The following is a 12,225-nucleotide window of genomic DNA, read 5'->3' as shown; positions in this document are numbered from 1 at the left end:
AGCGAATCTGCCTTGATCAATTCAGTCAGAGGCAGTCAAGTCTAATGAATTTTTGAGCCTGATTGTCTAGGTTCATATCGCACCTCCATCCGTTTAAACTAGCTGTGTGATCTTGGCCAAGTTAATTAACCTGTCTGTGCCTAAGTTTCTTCATCTGTTAAAATGGCCATAATAATCGTATCTAGTTCATTGGGTTGTCAGGACAGGTATACATAAAAGCACTTAGGAGCTGGTCCAGTGTAAGTTCTCCATCGTTATTATTACCCTAAATTGCACAATAGATCTTAATTAGTGATTGTGTAGTGTGTAAGTACATGGACACTATTTAATAGAATGCACAGTCTCCTGATTGTTGTGACATTTGATGTTTGATGCTATTATTAAACCACTGAGTCTAGAATTTACAAAGATGCTCTGGTTCTGATTCCATGTTCTATTTTTACACCTCTGTTTTTACTCCTATATAAAGCATACTATCTGAAAAAGTGAATGTCAGGAACCTGCATTTTCCCCCTACATTCTTATACAAGGTCACTTAACACAATTTTGATAATTACAATTGAGTGTTATTAGTGAGATCAAGGAAATTCTTAGGGTAAATACCTATGCTCAGTTGGAAATTTAGAAATTCATTTAGGTAAAGTAATAACAATAGCTAACACTTAGTTCTTACTGTGATGAGTATTTTACTTTTCTTCTGTCTTTTAGTTCTTATGACAGCCTTTGAGGTGGATAGTTTTATTAACCTCATTTTACAGGTGATGAGACAGGTGTGGTTAAGTTGAGTAATTTGCTGGCTATCTTATTGCCACAAGTCTTGGTGCCCAAGCTGAAATTTGAATCTAGTTATGACTTCAGATTTTGAGCAATAAGTCACACTATCTCTGGATATTGGTAAACCACCCCTTAGTGGTTTCTTTTGTGCTACAGACCTTAGAGAAAAGAGAAGACCATTGTAACTGAGCTCTTAATTTTTTTAAAGATAATTTAGCCCTTCAACCTAAAAATTACACTTTCATTATACATTCCAAAAACATCCTCGAAGCTAAAAGCTGGCTAAAGATTTTAAATATCTGAGAGGAAACCACTGAAATCTATTGATACATAGGAGAGAATGAAGTTATGGTAGATCTCTAGTATCAAAAGCATAGCATATAACTGTCATCACAAACGGTATCTGGACTATGTTCCAGAATTGAGGATTTTTCCATACCAATGTATGGAAACAGCATTATATTCAATCTCCTTCTCTTAGATATCAGTTCATTTCATCTTTTTAAATAATGTTTTCAGAGAAATTTGACTTCCATCAGACCCATAAGACACAGTCTTGTATGCCTTTCATTTCCAGATGGAGAGGAGCTAATGCATCATGAGATATGAGGGGAAGAATTTCTCTTTTTTCTTGTCAGCGGAACTACCTACTACCTATCTTTGTAAAATATTTTATGCTTTGCAAAGTACACTCTCATGCATTCCTATTTTAAAGACTGAGAGGAACCCAAGATAATTTATGGTTCACTAATTCAGTCTTTTGTTTAATATTTCAGTCAAGTGATTGTCTACTTTAGTCTGAACATCTTGGAGGTGAGATGAACTGTTATAGAAGGTGGAAAACTCTATGTCCTGAGGTGGCACATTTCATTTTTGGACAGGTCTACTTTCCAATTCATTTTTCTGCGTCTAGAGACAAAATCTCTTTCCCTGCTCTCTGAATCTTAGTCATACATGGCATCCCTTCTGATAGTTGAAGATGGCTCTTACATCCCCTTGAGTCTTGTCTTCTTTTGGGTAAACACCTCTGGTTCCTTTTAGTGGATCTCCTATAACATTGTTCTAAATCATATCACTATTTTGACATCTCTTCTAGACATTTCACTAATCATTGTCCACTTTTCTTAAAATATGATGCCTTCAACTGTAGAAATGATTCCAAGTGTGGTTTGATCTGTGCAAAGAAGTGCAGGCTATGACCTCCCCTGTGGAGAATCCTTTTCTAATACTGAAGTATTACAGAAAAGATTCTTTGAGCTTTTGGGCAGCTGTCCCATTGATTAATATTGGGCCTGCTGTCTTAGACTTATTTGCTGAAAAAAAGAGACAGAGGGAGGGAGGGAGGAAGGGAGGGAGGGAGGGAGGGAGGGAGGGAAGAAGAAAGAAGAAAGAAAAACTTTACATTTGTTCATTTTCCTTTGATTTTGTAGTTAAATCTTTTTTTCCCTAATGAATTTGATCTATTAAAGTTGGCTTTGATAAACTTGCTCCAGTGGTTAGTGTCTGTTAATATCCTTTTGAATTTTGATTTTGTAATTCAAGAAACATTGATGGAGCTCCTGTGGGTCAGCCACTAGGTTGGGTCCTGGACATGCAAAGAAAAATAAGGCATGGTCTCTACTGCTGGATTAGCTACTCATTTTAACTTTGTCACCTGAAGATTTGGTAAGAATGTCTTCAGTGTTCTCATCAGTCATTAACAGACTCTGAAAGAAAGGGGAGAGAGAGGGCCAAGTACAGAGCTCTTCACAAGTCTCACTATAGTCCAGTGACACGTGACCAGAGGTATATTTCTCTTTAAATATGCAGAATCTTAGGGTGGAGCTTTTTCCAGACCATGCACAGGCCACAGTCCTCTTTCCTCTTGACTGAGAAACAGTTATAAATGGAGTGTTATACATACTAATGGTAATAGAAACAGGAAACAAGACTGACTGTTGTGGGCTGCTACCTACTGGACAAGAAGCCTTTAATGAAAATGGCTACTCCAGCGTTACAAATCTAACTTTTTTTGCCCTAGCTACATCAATCTTGCCCATAGGGGATATCATGAGATACTTTGTCAAATGCTTGGAAAAGAACAAGATACATTGTTTTTTCTGCATTAGGAGGCCATATGATGTAGTAGAAAGGGACAGGACTTTGAAGTTAGTTTGAATTTTTGGCTCCTGATTTTTAGCCGTCATGATTTTGGCAGATTATTCTACTGTTTGTAGCTGGCTCTTTATCCATGAAATGGGAGACTCTCACTCATAGGATTTTTATGTGGATTAGAGAGCCATAGTATTTAAACCTCCTGGCACAGTGTTTGTTTAAGGAATGTTTGCTGTTGCTGTTTGATGAATAGATGGTGCTTAATTTGTGTTGGTTTCTTTCATAGTAACCCAGTCAAAAAGGTAGTGGGGTTAATTTGACATGAATTATTTTGAGAATGCATGTGGTCTGAGGGACTGCTACATTTTATATTTTTATGCATACATATGTATTTGTTATCCATTCTACAGTTTTGTCTGGGATTAACATTTATGGAAAGTCACTTCTGTTTTGAAAATTGTGACATTTGCTATGCTTTGATGTTTTAGTACTGCTCCCTTTTTGCAGACGTCCTCCTAGGTTACTGATAATTATGAAGTAATGTTGTAGGTGAGCTCTCTGAGAACTCAAGATCCTTTACCTTGCTTACAAAGAAAACTTGATCTTATGTAGAGTCCTCAAAGCTTTCTTATGTGATTTTCTCATTGGTTTGGGGTTATGTTAAACTTGACAGAGACAAGAAAGACAGTTGGAGTGAGGGGCTTACTGCTTTTTCTCTGGAATTAGCTGCTGAACCTAAGCAGTCAAATTCAAGAATTGTTTATTTCATGTCTGTTACATGTCAAACATTGTGCCAACCGGGGAATATAAAGATGAGTAACATCCGATAAAGATGTTAAAAAAAAAAGAATAGAATTTTTGGTAACTTACCTTTTAATATAAATAAGGAATTCCCTCCTCAGTTCCATTTTCTAACATTTAATATGTAATTAAAATTATAGTACCTTCACCAGTAAAATAAATAAATAAATAAAATAAAGATGAGTAAGGTACTTTAACCAGCTGTTAGCTTTCTTCTTTATTCTTAAATGCTTGTGCCATTTCTATTGTCTTTGGTTTATCTCTCTATATTTGTGCTCCTGGGTGATCACTTCCTTTTCTTTAGCTGAATCCTCTTTTTCCCCTTATTGTAAGATTATGCACTCTAATTTAAATGTCTTCTATCACTTTCAACTAGTCTCCTGTGTAAAAGTAACATTCTTTATAATCAGAACCATAAATCATCTTCCCTTTTAGAATTCTAACTGGAATTCCACCTATCTGCCTCCTGAAGTCTAGGGTAGGTGCCTGTCATTTGATTAGCAAAGCAGTGCTGTAAAGTTGGCTGGGAATACAGATAGTATGCTAACAGTTTGGCAAATGAGGAAACTAAGACTTGGATTAGATTTCTGAGGTCCCACATATAGTAATGGTGTACCGTTTTTTCTTAAGCTAGGTCAACTACTTTTTTTTTCTTCCATACACCTTAACCTCCTGAGCAACACTTGGCATTCAGGTTCTAGCAGTTGGTTTTATACTTGGTGTCACAGTCCCCTGGTCTAGGAATCTTAATTTCTTTATTTGTAAGATTAATGTTTTGAATGTCTGAAGTATCTTCTAAGTAGTTCTTGAAGCCACTTTAGTGTTGATTCAGCCAGTTTGATTACAATATCTTCATAAAATACAGTAGTTGAAATCCTTCCTTTTTCCCTTAGTATTTTTACTAGAGTATGTGGGCTATAGAAGGGTGGATGATTTTTTTTTAAGAAGAGTTTTTCTGAGTTATGGCTTTGAACTCCTAATATATAAATATTCTATATCTGACTGCTGTTTTCTGCTTTGTGTTTTGAGCCAGTCCTTAGAAGTGAGTTTTTGACTCTCCTTTTCAAAGTATTTACTTGGACTCTAAACTGATTATAATACCTCTTTTTAGAAGCAAAGGACAAGAAATGAAGTATTCAAGCACCCAGCTTGGTTTTCTTTCTTTTCTTTTCTTTTCTTTTTTTTGCGGTACGCGGGCCTCTCACTGTTGTGGCCTCTCCCGTTGCGGAGCACAGGCTCAGGACGCGCAGGCTCAGTGGCCATGGCTCACGGGCCCAGCCGCTCCGCGGCCTGTGGGATCTTCCCGGACCGGGGCACGAACCCATGTCCCCTGCATCGGCAGGCGGACTCTCAACCACTGCGCCAGCAGGGAAGCCCTCTTTCTTTTTTTTTAATTAAAATATATTTGAAGTATAACATTGTATAAACTTAAGGTGTACAATATGTTAATTTGTTACATTTATATATTGTAATGTGATTTTGCCATTGTAGCAATTCATCTTAGTTTTTTTTTTTTTTTTTTTTTTTGCGGTATGCGGGCCTCTCACTGTTTTGGGCTCTCCCGTTGTGGAGCACAGGCTCCGGAAGCGCAGGCTCAGCGGCCATGGCTCACGGGCCCAGCCGCTCCACGGCATGTGGGATCTTCCCAGACCGGGGCACGAACCCGTGTCCCCTGCATCGGCAGGCGGACTCTCAACCACTGCGCCACCAGGGAAGCCCCCATCTTAGTTTTTTGATAGCTAATTTTTATTGCCTTCCTACAGAGGACTAATTTTATGAATTATCTTGCTGAATCTTTTCATGTCCATGTCTTAAGTTGAAAGTAGTTAATAGATACTTTTTTTTCCTGCTCACAGGATCTTAGTTCCCCGACCGGGGATTGAACCCAGGCCACGGCAGGGAAAGCGCCAAGTTTTAACCACTGGACTGCCAGGGAACTCCCAATAGATACTTTAAATACTTAAGCCTGAAACAATGTTAGTAACTGTAGCAAAAATAATATAACTGTTTAATTATATACACACATATTATTATTATTATTTTTCATACTGCAGGTTCTTACTAGTCATCAATTTTATACACATCAGTGTATACATGTCAATCCCCATCGCCCAATTCAGCACACCACCATCCCCACCCCACTGCCGCTTTCCCCCCTTGGTTTTCACATATCTTTTCTCTACATTGCTGTGTCTCAACTCTCATCCTGCAAACCGGTTCATCTGTACCACTTTTCTAGGTTCCAGATACATGCGTTAATATACGATATTTGTTTTTCTCTTTCTGAGTTACTTCACTCTGTATGACAGTCTGTAGATCCGTCCACGTCTCAACAAATGACTCAATTTCGTTCCTTTTTAGGGCTGAGTAATATTCCATTGTATATATATGCCACATCTTCTTTATCCATTTGTCTGTTGATGGACACTTAGGTTACTTCCAGGACCTGGCTATTGTAAATAGTGCTGCAATGAACATTGGGGCACATGTGTCTTTTTGAATCATGGTTTTCTCATGGTATATGCCCAGTAGTGGGATTGCTGGGTCGTATGGTAGTTCTATTTTTAGTTTTTTAAGGAACCTCCATACTGTTCTCCATAGTGGCTGTATCAATTTACATTCCCACCAACAGTGCAAGAGGGTTCCCTTTCTCCACACCCTCTCCAGCATTTGTTGTTTGTAGATTTTCTGATGATGCCCATTTTAAGTGGTATGAGGTGATACCTCATTGTAGTTTTGATTTGCATGTATCTAATAATTAGTGATGTTGAGCAGCTTTTCATGTGCTTCTTGGCCATCTGTACGTCTTCTTTGGAGAAATGTCTATTTAGGTCTTCTGCCCATTTTTGGATTGCGTTGTTTCTTTTTTTTTCTTGCGGTACGCGGGCCTCTCACTGTTGGGGCCCCTCCTGTTGCGGAGCACAGGCTCCGGATGCGCAGGCTCAGCGGCCATGGCTCACGGGCCCAGCCATTCCGCGGCATGTGGGATCCTCCTGGACTGGGGCACGAACCCGTGTCCCCTGCATCGGCAGGTGGACTCTCAACCACTGCGCCACCAGGGAAGCGCTGTTTGTTTCTTTAATATTGAGCTACATGAGCTGTTTATATATTTTGGATATTAATCCTTTGTCCATTGATTCGTTTGCAAATATTTTCTCCCATTCTGAGGGGTGTCTTTTCGTCTTGTTTATGGTTTCCTTTGCTGTGCGAAAGCTTTGAAGTTTCATTAGGTCCCATTTGTTTATTTTTGTTTTTATTTCCATTACTCTAGGAGGTGGATCAAAAAAGATCTTGCTGTGGTTTATGTCAAAGACTGTTCTTCCTATGTTTTCCTCGAAGAGTTAAACACACATATTATTAATGAAGGTCTATTGAACTTAGATAAAGACAGGAAAGTATTTGTCCACAATCAGTTACTGTGCTGCATTAGGTATTTTGCTTTGCCAGTGATTAGCAAGAACAAGTGATCTGGCTAACAAAAACAGACAAAAAAAATTGATGAAACAAGTTATGAAAAGACTTTCATTTGGCAAATGTACTTTGTTCTTATTTTATCTCTCCTATAATCTTATTTTTTTAATAGAGATTAAAAAAAAATCCACTGTGATTTCAGTTAAGATGTTGGGTAAATAAGCATCAGGTGCAGATGACAGATGTCTGATGAGATTGTTAAGTCTGTGAGTACCCCTAAAGTTTGGAAGATGAAATCATTGGAATTAGAAGAAATAGTGGTGCTGTAACTCCGGGTTTGGAGGAGTAAGGTGGGAAATGTACTATTACTTTGATCCTCATTACTTTGTGCCTACCCTGAGAATATTCTGGGAGATGAGTTGGTGTCCAGGAACACTTAGTGTCCAAGTGGAGGAGTGCCAAGTTAAGAATGTGTGTATGTTCTGGAATAGGCAGCGTTGTGCAATGGAAAAAGCACTGTGGAGTCAGACAGGCTTCCACCCACTGAAGGACCTGACTAAGTTGGCTGACCTTGGGTGAGTCACTGTATTTCCTTAAATCTCAGGTTCACAACTGTAAATAGGGCTAATTACCTACTTCACAGGGTTGTTACAAAGAATAAATGAGAAAGCCAAAGCATGGTGGCACACAGTATGTACTATTTTTTTTTTCCTTCCCATATTCCTAGAACCTTTGAATTGACGTTGTTTATGCCACTGTCCCCTGCTCTTTCTAGATGGGGTTCTTCACTGAGATATTGTCAGGGATTTATAAATCCCTTGGGAAAGTGTGGGGAAAAGATTTTATATGTGCATATGAGCAGTTTTCTTGAGAGTGAGTGGGTTCATAGCTTTCATCAGATTCTCAAAGAAGTCTATGATCATGCCTCCCTCCCACTCTTACTACCATGTAACGGAATTAAGAATTAAGTAAGTATTATATAACCATGAATGGTATCTCAGTAGTCTGGCCAAATTAAGTATGCGTCATAGAGGTAGTAGGAAAAAAAGACCAAAACAGATTTCAACCATTTGATCGTTTGCTGCTGTCTTGATGTTACATAAAATCTTGCAGCTTTATTCTCAAATATAATTGTTTTTGTTTTTAAAACAGATGTTTGTTCTTTAAGAAAATATCTATAAAATATTAAAAACTTAGGGTTTATGTAAAATGAGATGATTTGTATTACAGAAGGACTCTTTCCATAGAGTGGGACTTAAGTTTTTTGTTATGAAGGAAGAAAACGATACAGTGGGGACCCTATGGTAATGTGCTTTACTAATGCATCACATATTTGAGTTAAAATAATTTGGTTTATAAGGAAACTTTTAGGAACACATCTTTTATGTAAATTGAGTTATACGAGTCACATTGTGGATATCTTTATCTACGGTAACAACATTTGCAAGTCCGCTGTGGGCAGCACTATGGTTCCTCCTGTCCCCTCTATTAGAGAAGTGTTAGCTCACATCTCAGTCTGGGAGGTACCATAGCATAGTGGTTATGAGTCATGTCTGGAGCCAGACTGCCTTCATTTCAAATCCTACTCTGTCACTTGCTGTGTGACCTTGGACAATATACTTACCATTCCTTTGTCTCTGTTTCCACATCTGTAATATTTGGATAATAATTATATCTAATCACAGAGTGTTACGAGAAGTGAATTAATATGGAAAAGCTTTTAGAACACTGCCCATTTCATTATAAGCACTGTGAAAATGTTAAATAAATAAAAATATGTACTCTAGTTAACAGAAGACTTATACTCATGAAAAGTTAACTTAAAATACAAGGTGGTATATGCTGTATATTACAAGATTAAGTTCCCTAAAGTTCTTCTGCATAGAGAAATTCACTGTGGGTTGTCTGGGTCATATGAGAAAGCTTAAAAATTCAAGGAAGAAGGGTGTAGGTCATGAACTGGTCTTGATAGGTGAGATCCAGATAGAGAAAGAATAGACCCAAATTAGAGAGGAATTTTATCAACAAACAGAATTGGAGGGAATGTATAATATAGACTATATAAGTTTCTGAGTAAGTAGAGAAATACTGGAAGCTTTCTTGGGAAGATAGATGTGGACAAAGGGTGGAGGTCCTTGGATACAAAGATAGGCTTTGAGACTTTTATTTGTAGATTAGGGCTCCCTGACTTTTATAAAGGAGAAGCTTATGAATGATTTTTTAAAAAGTGCATAGCACAGTACTTGGTGGAAGGTAAGCATTCAATAACTGTTAGCTAGTGTTAGCAATAGTAGTGGAAATGACTGCGTAGTGTCTCACTGTATGGATGGACTATATTTGTATATTTTTAAAAAATAGCCTATTGATGGACACTTAGGTTATTGTCTTTTTCTTCTTCTTTCCTTTTTTCTTTTTTTTTTAATAATCGTCGCTGTAATGAGCACTCTTTCCATAAAATTGTTTTTATACATCCGTAGTTCCTTAGGAGAGACTTAACACTGTCTCTGAACTTACGGGAGAGTGATGGTAAGTTTCAGAGGGACTAGTAGAAAGAAAATGATGGAGCTTTACCAGCTATAATTCACTCCCCTCTGCTGAGAAATCCCCACAAAACTCATGACAAAAAGGCTATTATGGTATTAGCTGCCAGCAGGGATGTAGTTCAAGCATACTTATTAAAAATGATAACTTATTAGAGAGCTCAGCTATGGATATGATAATGTTTTTTTTATTTGTTTTTAATCATGGAGGCTTTGGGAAGATAATTTAGCATGTAGACCAGAGAACCAGAGTGTGAGGTGAGACCAAAGGTATTTATATTATGACATAATACGAGACTGGTAGTCATAGAACTCCAGAGGAAATATAAAAGCAAGGCTTGGTAGGTTTTTTTAGAATATGGGATGACAGGGGAGGAAGAATATTCAGTGATGATATTCCTAAGATTCTAAACCTCAGTGACTTGGAGAATATGATCAAAATACTAATGTTGGAATGGAAAGCTGATTTTGGAGGGAAGATCAGTTTAAATATGTTTGAAAGAAGAGAGGGAGGCATTTAAGTTTACTTACCTATTAAATATTAGGATAGGAGTCAGGTTTTGAGTTTCTTTATATAACATTGATATTGAAACAGAACAAATGGTTGAATTCAAATAAGTTATACAGCTAATAAGTGGCAAAGCTAAGATTCAAATCCAAAGTTTTGCTTCAAAGTTTATATTCTTCGCCCTTATGCTATGAGTGGGAAATAGTCCTTTATTCATATTTATTGTCGTAACATGTATTTGGTCTTCTCATATTCCAAGTTATTTCTTTGTCATTGAATTTATTTCATACCCTTTTCTATATAACCTGTGTTTTGTTTTTTTAAAAAAATAAATGTATTTATTCTATTTATTTACTTATTTTTTGGCTGCGTTGGGTCTTCATTGCACGCGGGCTTTCTCTAGTTGCCGTGAGCGGGGGCTACTCTTCGTTGCGGTGCATGGGCTTCTCATTGGGTGGCTTCTCTTGTTGGGGAGCACATGCTTTAGGCACGCGGGCTTCAGTAGTTGTGGCACGTGGGCTTCAGTAGTTGTGGCTCACGGGCTCTAGAGCGCAGGCTCAGTAGCTGTAGCGCACGGGCTTAGTTGCTTCGCGGCATGTGGGATTTTCCTGGACCAGGGCTCGAACCCGTGTCCCCTGCATTAGCAGGCGGATTCTTAACCACTGCGCCACCAGGGAAGGCCCCTAACCTGTGTTTTATTTAATAAAATATCTTGAGTGTAGCTTGGGCTTTGAAGGCAGACATTGCTGGATTTGATCTCAGCTCTGCCATTTGTGTCTCTGTAGATTCCTTAGTTAATCACTAAATCTGGTGGCCTTTTCTTAGTTTTAATTTTCCTTGGTATACATACAGCATAAAGTCCTTCCTGAAATCTAGGTTCCTTCTCCTTCAGTAATAATTCACCATCCTAGCCTTTTATCTGTTTTACTTTCCATCTCTGCACTTTCTTCTATATATATACACTTACATGTGACTGTCTTTGCATAGCTTTGAAGTTGGCTCTTTGTTCCTTTTTTAAACAGGTCAACTGACTCTGTTTTCTGATTATATTCCCTCTTCAATTACTTGATTCATTTTTCTCTTTTCTATCCTCATGCACTTAGCTCAGGCCCCTTATGTTTTTCTTTCCAACTTTAAAATAGACTCCTGTCTTCCAGGTCTAGTCCTGTTCTTTCTTCCTATCGTACTCATTCTCTTAAAATATAGATCTTATATGTCCTCACTGCTTAGAAACCCTTCATTGATTATCCATTGTCAACAGTATTATTTCCTAACACTCCTTTGGATGAGTTAGGTGTTTTTTTAGGGAAAAAGAAGTCAAATGAGTTTGGGAAATGCTTGTATAAATGCAGTTAGTCAGCCTTCCTTTTGGCAGAATTTTAGTGTGCTAATAGGTACTGTGAATGCACAAAGGGGATATAGAGCAATATACAGCAGTCCCCAAATATACCTGACTGTAGTATACATTAAAAAACAAAAAACTTGTCTAGTGTCTTGGAACACGTTTTATTGAGACCCACAAGGTAAAGTCCATAGGCTTAGATATGGAGTCAGGACTTTTTTTTCGATTAATTCAACTTTTGCCTATCTTTGTAGTCTCATCTCTAGCGTCCACCAGACCAACTTGGAGTTTCCCATAGGGTGGGGAGTTGTGTGTTTCAGGCTTCGGTGGCTTCACCCATCTGTCAGGAAAAACCCCCACTACTCCTAAAGGGGAGATCATTACCTTCTTTCTCCTACTACTTCTCCTAAAGGGGAGATCATTACCTTCTTTCTGAAGCCTTCTGTGACTTATCCAAGCAGGCTTTACACTCCTTCCTCAGCATTTTCCTATAGTATACTTGGCAAGACCGTCCATTTTAACGATTATCACATGGTATTTTAATTCTCTTTATATTTTAGTTTCTGCAGTGGACTATAAGCTCCTTGAAAGCTGGAACCATTTCCTTTCATTTCTGTGACATTAGTACCTAGGGCAATTATTAGATATAGTTTAAATAATTGAATTATAAAATAATTGCAGGAAAATTTCCAATAATAGTGGTATTCATACAGTTAACTATCAGTAAACATTTCTTTTATCTCATCTTAGAAGTC

General features: G+C 37.9%; 1 protein-coding gene across 1 annotated transcript in view; it reads left to right on the top strand.

The window, feature by feature from the left end:
* Window positions 1–12,225, top strand: part of RAB21 (RAB21, member RAS oncogene family) — a 30,328-nt gene that overhangs the window by 1,208 nt on the left and 16,895 nt on the right. The window lies entirely within an intron of this gene.

Source organism: Tursiops truncatus, chromosome 11 (genome assembly GCF_011762595.2).
Source record: "Tursiops truncatus isolate mTurTru1 chromosome 11, mTurTru1.mat.Y, whole genome shotgun sequence".
Taxonomy (NCBI): Eukaryota; Metazoa; Chordata; class Mammalia; order Artiodactyla; family Delphinidae; genus Tursiops; species Tursiops truncatus.
This window is presented reverse-complemented; position numbering and strand designations above follow the sequence as displayed.